The sequence below is a fragment of the Balaenoptera physalus genome (genome assembly GCF_965194825.1).
Source record: "Balaenoptera physalus genome assembly, chromosome: 14".
NCBI lineage: Eukaryota > Metazoa > Chordata > Mammalia > Artiodactyla > Balaenopteridae > Balaenoptera > Balaenoptera physalus.
This window is the reverse complement of record NC_138893.1, coordinates 6,297,382-6,312,422: the sequence shown is the minus strand read 5'-3', so window position 1 is coordinate 6,312,422 and position 15,041 is coordinate 6,297,382.

Below are 15,041 nucleotides of genomic sequence, written 5' to 3'. Positions count from 1 at the left end.
GTCCTTCCCCCAGATGATTTAGGGGTAAATCCACATTAGTCTAAGTTAATCATGAAGATTCTATTCTATTGATTTTGTTGGGATGGACATGTGAGCAGTGAGATATTTGGAAAATATTCTGCAGTGCTTCGGGGAAAGATCTCAGTGATAAAATATTGTCATGACTTGGGAAGAGGTTGTCTCTCTTCTGCTGGACATTTTCATGTCTGTATGTTACACTAGATTATAGTTGTGACCCTGAAGGGCAATAGCCTGAAGATAACAGTACACAAGATGGGAAAAGCCTGGCTCAGAGGTGACGTCACTAAGCTGCACAACTCTTTTTGGACCTGCTCTCTACTAGGAGTTTGTATTACTGTGGCAATAGTGGCTTCTTATTTATTCTCAGGGATGTCTGTTACTTAGACCTGAAGGCAGTCCCCTGATACAGATGAATTCTTTTCTAAGTGTTAATGTTCTATACAGCAATTTTAGGGAAGAATTACTTCTTTTGACAAGTTAGTATAGGATGGCTGTTAGTATCAGCCATGGTTCTGGTGAAAAACAGAATTCTGCTTCAACTAAGAAGACTTCAATGGCAGACTTATTACAGTACAGTAGTTTGGGCCAAAAACAAGGGATATTGAAGCACCTAGAGACTAGTGTCACCAGGAAGCCATTACCATTCTAAGTCCTTAAGGGGAAAAGGATAGAAGCAAGTGTTACCAGAGCCCAATAAGAGCTGCTCTTATGGAGGAGGGGCCTCCTCATAGGAGATACTGTCACTACCAAAATTTTGGCACCAAATCCCCAGAACCCTCAGATGCCACCTGCAGGTGAGCACAGGTGGGCACAGAGAATGTAGAAGGGAAGGTCTGGGTGGAGCTATTGGAGAATAAGCAGCACAGTGTTTTTTATTCCTGTAAATTCCTATATAAAGGCTCAGTGTTAGAAATAAAGTTATTCTACTAGTTGAAAGTTAAGTGTTTCTGCCTCATTGTGCTGTTACGTTGTCATAAAGTAAATTCCTTTTGGAACTGAGCACTGTGGCAGGTATGTCTCTTCTTTGGCATATGTGAAGCAGACATGTTAAATTGATTATTCATATAGCCCTACCTGGTGTTTCTTGTCATATGTGGTGTGAGGTTAGCAGCTCTCTGTTCTTCCAAATAGCCAGTCCTCTGTGCACTGTTTGATTAATTCATCCTTTTTCTTGTTGGCTTGATATGACCAGTTGGGATAACTGGTTACCCCCCTCGAGAGCATAATAAGAGTAGCTGTTTATCTCACATATTATAATGAGTACATTTTTGTGTGGATTTTTAATTGAAATACAATATTTTGACAGTATTTCTGATAGGCAAAATTCAAATGCCCATAAAATAAGACTCCAGTGTATTATAAATTCTCTATAGGTAGATATATATGGATTAAAATACATGGCAAAAGGCCCAGGATACCTGCTGAACTAAAAGCCAATAGTTACTTCAGGGGAGGTAACTGTTGGGGTAGAGACTGAAGCATAGTCATCTGTTATACTCCAAAGAGTATTTATGCCCTCTTCTCCCAATATGGGCCCTGGTTAATCAGCACAGTCCTAGGAAACCTTAGGAAATTTCGCTACATCCTTGAGCACCAGTCATGGCCGCCATGCTTCTCCAAGTTCCTCTTTTATTTTAAGGAATGTGATTAAAGACTGACAAGGGCAGAGCATGTCTTCACAAGGGGCTTCAAGGAATTCTGAACCCCGTCTTATTCTTTAAGGACTTGGGCTTCTTTTCGGCAGGTTAGACAACTGAGAATTTTTGACTGTGTGTTATTGGAAGTAAGTTCAGGGTAAGATCTACTCTTTCACATAGGGATAACTACCCCTATTTTGTAGATGAGGATACTGAGCCCAGAGAGCATCAACCATTCCATCCTGTGGACTCCAGACATGCTCAAGGTGGGGCATGCAAGATATTAAGCATTACTTCTCTACCTCAAGCATCTGAGGGGAACTTGCTCTCAAACAGTGGTGTCTAAGAGTAGACCTCAGTTCCTCAAGATTATGTAGTGGCTATTGCAACTTTTCTACATTCTTCTAGTAATGTAACCTATTCTTGTGAGCATGGAGTTGGCATTTACTCCAGATGGTACCATCTATTCCTGGCTCCACGTCTGTATTCATCCAGGAATGATCCTTTGTTAAAATAGGCCAATGAGAACCCATCCTAGAATATTTTTATTGAGAAGTCATCGTGACCAGATAGTTTGTGTCCTTCTTGCTACCAGCAGCCATATCAAGAAAATATATCTGCAAGGGAGAAGATGATGGTGACAAGTGTTATAAAAATAAAATGGGAAAAGTTGTCAGAAAGATGGTTTGATTTTACGTAGTGCAGAGAGGGAAAGACCTCATTGGGGAGGCCAAAGTGGAGGGAAAGAGGCACTTGGATATCTGGAGGAAGTTGTGTGTATGTGTGTGTAATACATACACATGTATAACCTGCTTTTTTTTTTTTTTTTTTTTTTTAATTGGGCCCATTTTCTGTCTTGAACTTGACCTCTCCTTGCTTGGTATGAGCTATCATCATGCCTATGGTTGGCAGGGAAAGGTGGAGCCGTAGCCTCTGGGAGGGTTTAATTCATGGGTATCCTAGATGTCCTCAGCCACTACCCCTGTTTATTGCCCCCAGTTGGAGACTGCAGCTGTAGTTGCCCTGAACCTACCCCTTTATCTGTGTTTTTCTGGGGAAGGCTTATCCTGTTGAATCCCTGTTATTTTCACTTAATCTTCTGCCACCCCAACACCATTTATTAAATAAGCCCATTTCTCTTCACTTTTTAAAAAACACTACCGATATCATATACTGAATTCTTACGACAATCTTAGGACTTCACATGTTTTTTCCCCCGACTCAAAACTAAAATATTTAGATTGTTATAGCCATTAAAGACACATCTTCAGATAAGCGTTAGTCTTTATTTTCACAAAATGTTTGGCTCTTCCCATTATTCCACATAAAATTTACATTTGTTCTAGCAATGGAACAAAAAAAAATGTGAAAATACATAACTTCGTTGAGATTTTGTTTGGAATGTTGTGCCGTAACATACTTCATTTTGTATTCAGGAAAATGATTTGTACCTCTTATTACTCAAATCTTTTAAACTATTGTTCAGTAAAGTTCGTTTCCTTCATATAGACTCTGCATATTTTTTATTTATGTCTAGATATTTTTTTCTTTGAACTTGTATACCTCTTGACTATATTATCATCATGGACAGAAGGGGGACACTTTATATTCTTAAAATATATTTACCAATAAAGATTTTCACTATATATTTAATGAAAAGACAGTTACACAGCATTATACCCTTTGTAAAAAAGTCAGAGTTGGTGCTTAAAGTTAACTTTGAGAGCAGGGGTCTTCTTTTGGATTGTATTTCTTTTTTGGATTTTCTTCCATTTATGTTTAATAATTGTGTAATTTTTCGAATCTAACATATTTTGCAACCCAGGAGAAACCCTGATGATCATGGATATGACACTTTTTAATGGTTGGCCTCTGTTTTCAGCTTTATTTAAATGTTTTACATATATCCATAATTGAAATGGATATATTTGTGGCATATATTTGTGGTAGTTTTATATTAGTATAGAGTCAGGGTGTGATTATAGTCCATTTTTAAACTATGTTCTTGGGATTGTAAAAGAGCAATACCTCCGGAGAGAAGAGATTGTTTTGGGGAGCACTAAAGGAGGGACCATTGAGGCTAATGGATGCTGAATTCAGAAATGTGACATATTGGGCCTCTGATGACACTGGGGAAGGAAGGTGCAGCCGTTTGCTCAGCACATGTGTAGTTCACTGTCTCCAGCCTCCTAAGGCTCCAGCCTTTGTCTTCTGGAGACTTGGTTCAGGACAGAGAATGGGAAAGGAAGTTTGTGCACTTTTGGGTTCTGTGGAATTTGGCAGAGAGAAAAGGAGTTGAGATTAGCTTACAGTGGGTAGGATCCAAAATTTCTCCAAATGCCTCTGAATTGGGCCTATTAATGTTTTAATTCGTGTCCATAATATTTTTGTGCCTGCCTTGGACTTACCTTCAGATAAAGACCTTTGAGGATAGGCTATGCTCTAGGGTCTGTGTTTTAGAGTGAAGGGGAGGGTGCAGAGGAGAGAGGATGAGGACTGGAATTGAGCAGGGGATCAGCTGTGGTTGCATGTGTTACTTTCTTTGAGGAAAGCTCACTATGTCCGTGGCCACATGTGTGCAGTAAAATGTATACGTCTCGATTCCAGAAGATCTTTCTGAAGCTGTGTATGCCAGGGCGTGAGGTCCGTGAGTGTGATTGAGGAGGCTTGTTAAAGGCTGTCCAGTTAAGAGCTGGGGCTGTGGGGTGTTAGTGGTCTGTAGTAAAGCACACGGTTCAAGAGCATGGACTTTGGAGTTAGTCTGCATACACGTCCATATTCTATTACTTAATACATTTGTGAGTCTAGATAGGCAGTTTAACCACTGAAAACCTTAGTTTATTCCTGTCTAAAATGTGAATGACGGTGGTACCTACTTTATAGAGTTGTAGGGCTTAAATAAGATAAGCAAGTAAATTCTAAATATATTCATTCAATCAATAGATATGAGTCAGTTTCACAGTTGATGAGTTATTTGAAAATCAAACAGAAAAACTCTGTGGAGAGTTACATCACCAAGACGGCGAAGTAGGAGACCCCAGCCTTCCCCAACAAAGGTCAACAATTAGACAGTTATCCAGGAACAAAAACAGCTCTGGGAGAGCTCAGGAATCCACTTAACAAACTTCAGCAACAGAGTAGAACAAAAAACCTGAGAAGAACTACTCAAAAAGGGAAGGAAGAGCCGCTTCATTTTGCCTGCATCGTCCCACCCCGCTGGCCTGCGCTGCTCAATGCCAGACGGACCAACCCAGCTAGGAAGAGCTCTCACTGGAAAAGGAGGAGCAGGCGAGCAACCAGCCTCCCCAGCCTGTCAGGGCACCAGAGGAAGGACCCACTTCAGTTTCACTCCACCCAGAGACTGGCACAGGTGAGATGTATAGAGGTAGCTAGGAACACGGAAGAAGAACAGAGGCTACCAGTATCACCCACACAGCAGTAGCAACCACGGTTCCCAGTGACCTGTTCTGCAGAGGATCTCAGCAGCTTTCCCACTGAAGAAACCAATAGGCAGCACAGCCACAGACTCCCTGCAGGTTTCACCAGGTTTTGCCCAACAGGTATTTGCATTTACAGACACCAGCTGCCTGAGTCCGCCTCTAGGCCCTTCTGCCCCACCCCCGGTCACCAGAGCCTGGGATCCACAGTGGCAGCTAGTCAAGGCCTCCACAGCTGCAGGAGTGCAAGGCACCAGCCTAGCCCTCACAGCTAACCCCCACCACCATATGCACCCTTGGGGTTACCTCCTCCAGCTGTGCATTTGCATGCTGCCAGCCTGACTCTTGTCACCAACTTCCATTGCCATGTGCACACCTGGTGTGCTGTCCCACGGCCATGGAAGTGCATGTTGTCAGCCAAGGTCCCCATAAATGCTGGTGGGCCTGGATTCAGCCGTATCTCAAGTCACTGGCCTGCACCACTGGGCTCACAGGCAGCTAGGCCCACTGCCAGCTGTGCACCTGCACTTCCCTGGCCTGAACTTTGTCACTAACATCCACTGCTGTGTGCCTGTGGCAATACCTTACAGCCACAGGAGTGCACGGCAACAGGGCCCCATTAACTGCATCGGGGCCCAGACTCGGCCCTCTCTCGCCACTGGTCTGCACCACTGGGCTCACCTGCAGCTACCCCTGCAGCTGTGCACCTGCACGCTCCTGGCCTGACTCCCTTCATTGGCCTCACGCTGCGTGTGGAGACACGCTGCAGCCCCAGGAGTGCACACCAACAGCCAGGGGCCCCACAGCAGCCAGTGTGCCCACAGTTGGCCGAGGTCGTTGTTGCTGGCCCTGGTCCTCACCACTCTGTGTCTGCAACCAACCCCTGCCACTTCACAGCAACTGTGGCCAGCCCCGGAGCTGAGTGTATGCATGCCACTGGCTCTGGCCACCACTGCTGCCTGCCCTGATCCTTAGCTGCTGGACCTGGAGGTGCTGCTGAGAGCCCTATCAGTCCTTGCAGCCACTGGGGACCCCCACAGCACTCACCAAGGGCCACATAGTTGCCAATGCCCTGACCCCAGTGGCCTGAGCCAGTGAGACATCACACCTCCCCTCCACCAAGCCAGAGCTGCCACCCACTCTAGCACTTGGCACCCTGCACCAGTAAACCTGCATCACAGAACATTCTGGCATGTCCCCACTCACAGGTGATAGTCTTTCCTTACTAAAGTCAGTCCATAACGTCTGCAAGAGGTGACTGCTTGTTCATATGTACAAACACCTATGCAAGGATACAGGGATCAGGAAAAATTAGGGAAATATGACAATACCAAAGGAACACAGTAAACTTACAGTAACTGACCCCAAACAAATAGAGATTCATGAATTGCTTGATTATTCAAAATAATTGTTCTAAATATGCTCAGAGAGCTATAAGAGAACACAGATTAAGAATTTAATGAAATCAGGAAAATAGTACAAAAACAAATTGAGAAGTTCAATGAAGAGAAAACATTAAAAAAAAACCACAACAAGATTTTAGTTGAACAACACAATGACTGAAGAATTGAATAGCTTCACCAGAAGACTGGACTTTAAAGAAGAAAGAATAAGTGAACCCCCCAAAAAGAAAAAAGATCACTTGTAATTTATCCAGTCAGAGGAGAAAAAAAAAGTGAAGAAAGACTATGGGACTAATGGGACACCATTAAGTGAAACAATGTATACATCACTGGAGACCCAGGAGAAGAGGGAGAAAGACACAGAAAGCTTATTTAAAGAAATAATGGGACTTCCCTGGTGGCGCAGCGGTTAAGAATCTACCTGCCGATGCAGGCGACATGGGTTTGATCCCTGGTCCGGGAAGATCCCACATGCTGCGGAGCAACGAAGCCCATGTGCCACAACTACTGAGCTGTGCTCTAGAGCCTGCTAGCCACAACTACTGAAGCCCACGTGCCTAGAGCCTGTGCTCTGCAGCAAGAGAAGCCACCACAATGAGAAAACCACGTACTGCAATGAAGAGTAGCCCCCGCTCGCCGTGACTAGAGAAAACCCACGTGCAGCAATGAAGACCCCATGCAGCCAAATATAAATAAATAAATAAATACATACATTTATTTATTTATTTATTTATTTTAAAAAAGAAATAATGGCTGGAAACTTCCCAAACCAAGAGAGAGATGTGGACAGCCAGGTACATGAAGCTAATAGATCACCCCATAATTTCAATCCAAAATAATCTTTTCCAAGACACATTATAATAAAACTGCCAAAAATCAAAGCCAAAGAGATAATTTAAAAAGCAACAAAAGAAAAAAATTTTCTCTCATACAAGGAAACCATCATAAAGCTATCAGTGGATCTTTCAACAGAAACCTTGCAAGCCAGGACTGAGTAGGATGATACACTTGAAGCGCTGGGGAAAAAATCCTGCCAATCAGGAATACTTTACCCAGCAAAACTGTCCTTCAGAAATGAAGGCACGATACTCTCCCAAACAAAAGCTGAGGGAATTCATTACCAGAAGGAGTTATTCAAGTACAAACAAAAGGTGCTAATTAATAACATGAAAATATACAACACACTGGTAAATATAAGTATTCTAAGTCAGACTTAGAATACTCTAACACTATAATATGGTGGTGTGTTAAACATTTAACTCTAGTATAAAGCTTAAAGGACAACAGCATTAAAAATAGCTATAATAGTAAATGGATATACAGTACAAAAGTGTAAATTGACAACAACATAAAATGGGACGAATAAAGAAGTATAGCTTTTTGTATGCGATCGAAGTTAAGTTGTTTTGAGCTTAAAATAAACTGTTATGTCAATAAAATGTTTCAAGTAAGCCTCATGGTAACCACAAAACAGAAACCTATAGTAGATACATTCAAGATAAAGAAAAGGGAATCAAAGTATACTTTATGCAAAAGAATGAAATTGGACTGTGTATATGCAAAAGAATGAAACTAGACCCCTATCTTACATCACTCACAAAAATAAGAATGGATTAAAGTCTTAAACATAAGACCTGAAACTGTAAAACTCCCAGGTGAATGCATAGAGAAAGAGCTCCTTGGCACTGGCAATGATTCTTTGGATAAGACACCTGAAGCACAAGCAAAAAAAGCAAAAATCAACAAGTAGGACTGCATCAAGCTAAAAAGCTTCTGCACAACCAAAGAAACAAAATGAACCAGCAAACTATGGAATGGGGGGAAATATTTGCAAATCATATATCTGGTAAGGGGTTCATATCCAAAATATATTAGGAACTCACACAACACAATGGCCAAAAAACAAAACAAAACAAAAAACCCCCAAAACAATTTGATTTTAAAATGGGCAGAGGAACTGAATAGACATTTCTCCAAAAAAGACATACAAATGATGTCAAAAAGGTGCTCAGCATCACTAATCATCAGGGAAAATCAAGTCAAAAAGACAATGGCATATCACCTCACACTTGTTAGAATGAATCTTATCAAAAAGACAGTTAACAAATGATGCTGGTGAGGATGTGGAGAAAAGGGTAGTCGGGTGCACTGCTGGTGGGAATATAAATTGGTAAGGCTACTAAGGAAAACAGTACAGAGATTCCTCAAAGTGTTAAAAATAGAACTACCATATGATCCAGCAACCCCACTCATATATCCAGAGGAAATGAAATCACTATCTGAAAGAGATACCTGCAGTCCCATGTTCGTTGCAGCATTATTCACAATAGCCAAAATACACAAACAACCTAGGTGTCCACTGACAGATGAATAAAGAGAAAATACAGAAACTATATGTGTGTGTGTGTGTATATATATATATATATATATATATATATATATATATATATATATATATACACACATACAATGAAGTATTATTCAACCATTAAAAAAGAAGAAAATCCTGCCATTGAAACAACACTGATAGACCTTGAGGGCATTAGGTTAAGTGAAATAAGTCGACAGTGAAGGACAAATACTGTATGTTCTCACCTATATGTGGAATCTAAAATCTCACAGAAACAGTGTAGAATGGTGGTTGCCAGGGGCTGAAAGGTGGGGAAAATGGGGAGATGTTGGGCAAAGGGTACAAACTCATTCATAAGATGAGTAAGTTCCATGAATCTAAGGAAGAGCATGGGGACTATATAGTCAACAATATTGTACTCTATACTTGAAAGTTGCTATGAGAGCATAGCTTCATTGTTCTCACCATAACAACAAAATGATAATTAATGTTAAGTGAAGAATGTGTTAACTAACCTTACTGTGGTATACATTTTGTAATATACAAGTGTATCAAATCATCACATTGTACACCTTAATCTTACACAATGTTATATGTCAATTATATCTCAATAAAGCTCGGAAAAACCTCTGTCTTCTTATAGAGCTTATTTTCTAATGGGGACAACAAAAGTACAAACAGGTACTTATGACTCACTCCACAGATCCACTCCCACATGAAGCAAGCAAAACTGATGAAAATTATTTTTTTTTAAAAAGTAAAGTCTCTGGAAATTGTCCTGAAGGCATATGGCAAAAAAGAAACATTCAAGAAAATCTACTTAAAACTCATTAAGAACAGCAAAAGTTTGTCATATTTGAACCTCAACTAGCTCCCCTGCCCCCCAGCTCAGTGTGACAGTAACTCCAGTCACGTGCAGCCAAAAGAACAGCTGTCTTGCCTCCCAGCTCCCAGTCACATGCAATGGCATCTATCTGGGAGGGGCAGGCTCCCAGTGTTTCCTGTATTTCTCCAGCAACCTCTTTTAGAGGCTGCATTGTAGGCGAGTGCCATTTAAAGAGAAGTCAAGAGCTCCTATTCCTCCAGACCCCACTCCTGTTTCAGGTGTACCATGCTGAGAATACTGAGGCCCCAATCACCCTCATTTTGACTAAGTAGGGTAGAGGTTCCAGGCCAAAAGGGAAAATGAGAAGACCACAGGCTACTATGCCCATACAGCACTATGCTCCTAAAATACCGGTGTCACAGAGAGAAGAATGCTGCTGTGTCCACTCCTATATCTGGGGCATGGCTCAGAGATTTTTGCCAAGGGGGAAAGGCAGGTCATAGAATCAAGAGGTCCAAAGCTCTCGCCAAGGAACTGACTTTATTTAAAAGAGTGTACAGGATGGTTAAGCCTAAAGGCACTCAAAAATCAGTGAAGGTATGGTGAAAAGCAATTAAAAAGAGGCTGGTGTTTCATGAGAGATCTAGGCTAAACCACAGAACAGGTAGTTTACTAGAGAGAAGCCAGGAAAAGATGAATAAGAGTCTACCTGAGATCAAAATGAGCCCCAAATACCTCAGAAACTTTTCACAGAAAGGCTTGGGTAGTAAATTGCAGTTAATTTAAGTCAATTTTAGTTATTAGCATAGTAGTGGTTACCCATTCCCGACTTCCTAGTCCTGTGGCAGTCAGCTATTCACATGTTCCTGGAACACCTTGCAGGCAGCTTGCAGGAGCCAGGGTGGACATTAAGAACCCTGTCCTCTAAATATCAGGGATTTGTGCTCTGTTTGCTCACTGCTGCTTCTGATTGTGGAGAGGCAGACACAGAGGCAGGCAGCCATTGTGGCACCCCCCATACCACTGCTGTCAGCCACTCCCCCTCTGAATAAAGTGACTTCTTAGGATTTAAAGGGCTGGCACTCTTTTCTCCTTCATTTTTCTCTTTTTCACCCTTTGGGAGTCATACATTTAAAGACGGGGACATTCAAAAGCAACCACAAATACAGGAAAATTTAGAAAGTACCACACATGCCCAAGGAGAGGTGCAGGCTCAGAAAAGACTTGAGAAGACCTTAAGTTTTCACCTCAGACTGATCCCAGCCCAAAGACATCCTATAACAATTAAACAAACAAATAACACACTTAAAAGCCAGGGAAGGGAGAAAATCTGATCTTCAGAGACACGACGTTGTACGATTCAAATGTCCAGGTTTCAAGAAAAAAACCAAAAAACAAAAAAGAAAAACACCACGAGGCATACAAAGAAAGAGGTAAAAAGAATTTAAAGAAAATGTCTCTGAGAAACACCAGATGGTGGGCGTAGTAAATAAAGACTTTAAAACTGTCTGAAACATGCTCTAAGACCTAAAAGATGATATGGACAAAGTCAAGAAAACAATGTATAAACAAAATTGAAATACCAGTAAAGAGGTTAAAAGAGCAAAAAGGAAAAAATTCTGGTGCTGAAAAGTACAATAACTGAAATGAAAAATGTACTAGAAGAAGTCAAAGACAGGTTTGACCAAGCAGAAGAAAAAATAGTAATTGAAGATAGGTACACTGAAATTATAGAGTCTGGGAGCAGAAATAAAAAATATTGAAGAGGACTTCCCTGGTGGTGCAGTGGTTAAGAATCCACCTGCCAATGCAGGGGACACGGGTTTGATCCCTGGTCCGGAAAGACCCCACCTGCCGTGGAGCAACTAAGCCCCTGTGCCACAACTACTGAGCCTGTGCTCTAGAGCCCATGAGACACAACTACTGAGCCCACGAGCCACAACTACTGAGCCTGCATGCCTAGAGCCCGTGCTTCGCAACAAGAGAAGCCACTGCAATGAGAAGCCCACGCACTGCAATGAAGAGTAGCTCCTGTTCGCCCGCAACTAGAGAAAGCCCGCATGCAGCAACAAAGACCCAACGCTGCCAAAAAGAAAAAAAAAAACAGAAATAAGCCCCCACCTTAAACCAACTAGATGTAACAGATGTATACAGAAGACTCTACCAAACAACAGGAGAATATACATTCTTTTAAAGTGCACAGGGGGCATTCTCTAGGACAGACGATGTTAGTCCACAAGTTAACTCTCAATAGATTAAAAAAGATAGATGTCATATGAAGTATCTTCTCTGACAACACCAGGATGAAGTTAGAAATCAGTAACAGAAGAAAAGCTAGAAAATACACAAATTTGTGGAAATCACAAGACACACTGTTAAAAAACCAATGGGTCAAAGAACAAATCACAAGGGAAATTAGAAAATACTTAGAGACAAATGAAAGCAAAAACAGTATACTAAAACATATGTGATACCGTGAAAGCAGTACAAAGTGGGACATTAATGCCTATCAATGATTACATCTAAAAATAAAAAGGAGCTCAAAACAACCAAAATAGAATAATAAATGTTAGAGCAGAGAAAACTAAATAGAGAATAGAAAAACAGCAGAAAAAAATCAACAAGCCCAAGAATTGGTTCTTTGAAACGATGAATGAAATTGACAGACCTTAAATTTGCTTGACTAAGGAAAAAAAGAGAAGGCTCAAATTACTAAAATCAGAAATGAAAGTGGGCTGGGGCTTCCCTGGTTGTCCAGTGGTTAAGATTCCACACTTCCACTGCAGGGGGCACGGGTTCAATCCCTGGTCAGGGAAGTAAGATCCCACGTGGCACACCACATGGCAAAAAACAAACAAAAAAACCCACGAAAGTGGGGACATTACTACTCATTCTACAGAAATAAAAATAATTAAAAGAAAGTACTATGAGCAATTTATTCTGACAAATTGCATAACATAGATGAAACAGATTCCTAGAAACACAAGACCTACCAAGATTGACTTGTGAAGAAATAGAAAGTCTGAGGGAAGGAGATAAAGACGACAGAGTAGGAGGATGCTGAGCCCACCTCCCCTCATGAACACATCAAAACTACAACTACATATAGAGCGACTCTTGCTCAAATCGACCGGGGGACTAGCAGAACAGCTCTTCTGCAACTAAGGTTGTAATGAAAGATCCGCAGAGTCTGGTAGGAAGGGAGAAGGCGCAACCTGGTTGGAACCCACACCCCTAGTGGGCGACACAGAAGAGGAGTGGGATATCACAGGCTCGGGGATCTTCCCTGAGGAGTGAGGGGTTTAAGCTACACATTAGGCACCTCAGACCTGGCGTCTGACACCAGAAAAGATGAGCCTCCTTAGCTGGTTTGAGGAGTGTGCACAGAGTCGTGCTTACTCCTGGTCACAGCACAGAGGCAGTAGATTGAAAACTGCCTGGGGCTCTGGCCGGCTTGCCACGACCACCCCAGGGCACCTCCCAGCCCACACCAGGCTCTTGCTCCAGCCACTCTTGCTCTGGTGCTGCTTCCCAGCCTAAGGTGGAGGCTACTGTTGCCAATGACAGTGTGCACACATGGAGGGAACAGAGCTGGCTCACACCATGAATGTTTCTTTATCAATAGTAGACAAAAAAATCAGCAAGGACATAGAAGAACTGCATAACACCATCAACAAACTAGATACGATTTACAGAACACTAAACTCAACAATTGAATAAACATTTTTCCAAGTCTGCACAGAATATTCACCAATATAAAACAAATATTACATTTAAAAGAACTGAAGTCACACAAAGTATGTTCTCAGACCATTATGGAATTAAACTAGAAGTTAATGATAAAAAGATAACAGGTAAATCTCCAAGCACTTGGAAATTAAACAAATACTTCTTAATAATCCACAGCTCAAAGAGAACTATCAAAAGAAATCAGAAAATATTTTGAGTAGAACAAAAACGAAAATATAACATGGCAACATTTTTGGTATATAGGTAAAGAGCACTTAGGAGGAATTTTACAACAGTAAATATTCATATTAGAAAATAAAGTTTCCATCTTAAACTAGAAAAAGAACAACAAAATAAAACCTAAGCATGTAGAAAAAAGAAAATAAAGATAAGAGCAGAGGGCTTCCCTGGTGGCACAGTGGTTAAGAATCTGCCTGCCAATGCAGGGTACATGGGTTCGAGCCCTGGTCCGGGAAGATCCCACATGCCGCGGAGCAACTAAGCCCGTGCGCCACAACTACTGAGTTACTGAGCCTGCTCTCTGGAGCCTGCAAGCCACAACTACTGAGCCCCTGTGCCACAACTACTGAAGCACGCGCCTAGAGCCCATGCTCCACAACAAGAGAAGCCACCGCAATGAGAAGCCTGCGCACCGCAAGGAAGAGTAGCCCCTGCTCACCGCAACCAGAGAAAAGCCCGCACGCAGCAACGAAGCCCCAACACAGCCAAAAATAAAATAAGATAAAATAAACAAATTTAAAAAAAGAAAGATAAAAGCAGAAATCAATGAAATTAAAAGCAGAGAATCCATAACTTAGGAACAAAAGTCTGATGTCATAACAAGATAGATAATAATACCACCACCATCATGGAATGTACCGTGAATTTAAAATATACAAGTTAATGCAAGAAGCAAAAAATCAGCATTAAAGAATAAATATACTACAATGGTTGTAGATTTATGTTAAGAATACATCCAGTCAAATGTATTTTTTTCATGGGAAAAACTAGTTCTAAAATATGTGGTTATTCACACACATACACTGGTTGTAGGTAGAACCCAGTTTCTTTTGTTTGTTTTTTGTTGAAGTAGTAAGAATAATAAAATGAATATCTAGATTCATTACCTATATTAAGCACTTAGGATTTTGCTATATTTGCTCTTCATAACTTTTTACACACAATATTTTAAATAGTTAAGTATTACATCTCTAAAAATTAACATTTCCTACAGAACCACAATGCATACTATTAGACTATCTAAAAATAACAATAATTCCTTTGTATCACTGATAACCAGTTCAATTTTAATAAGTAAAAATTACACTTATTTGTTCCCAAAATCTCTTGCAGCTGATTTAAGCCAGATCCAATTTAAGCCAGATCCAATCAAGAACCATGCACTGCACCTGGGTGTTATGTCAGTAAAGTCACGTTCTAATCTATAACCTGGCGGTGCTTAGAAAACCTGGGCGCCAGGTAACAAGAGCCTTTGAAAGAGAAACTCCCATATTGCCCAAAGGTGCGGGAGCAAGGAATTATGGGAAGTGCAGTTTTTACCCTGGAATTGGACTTCCGGGCTCCTTTAGCACATGCGTACTTCCGCTTGTAGCTGTAAATTGTCTTTCCTCAGGCTAC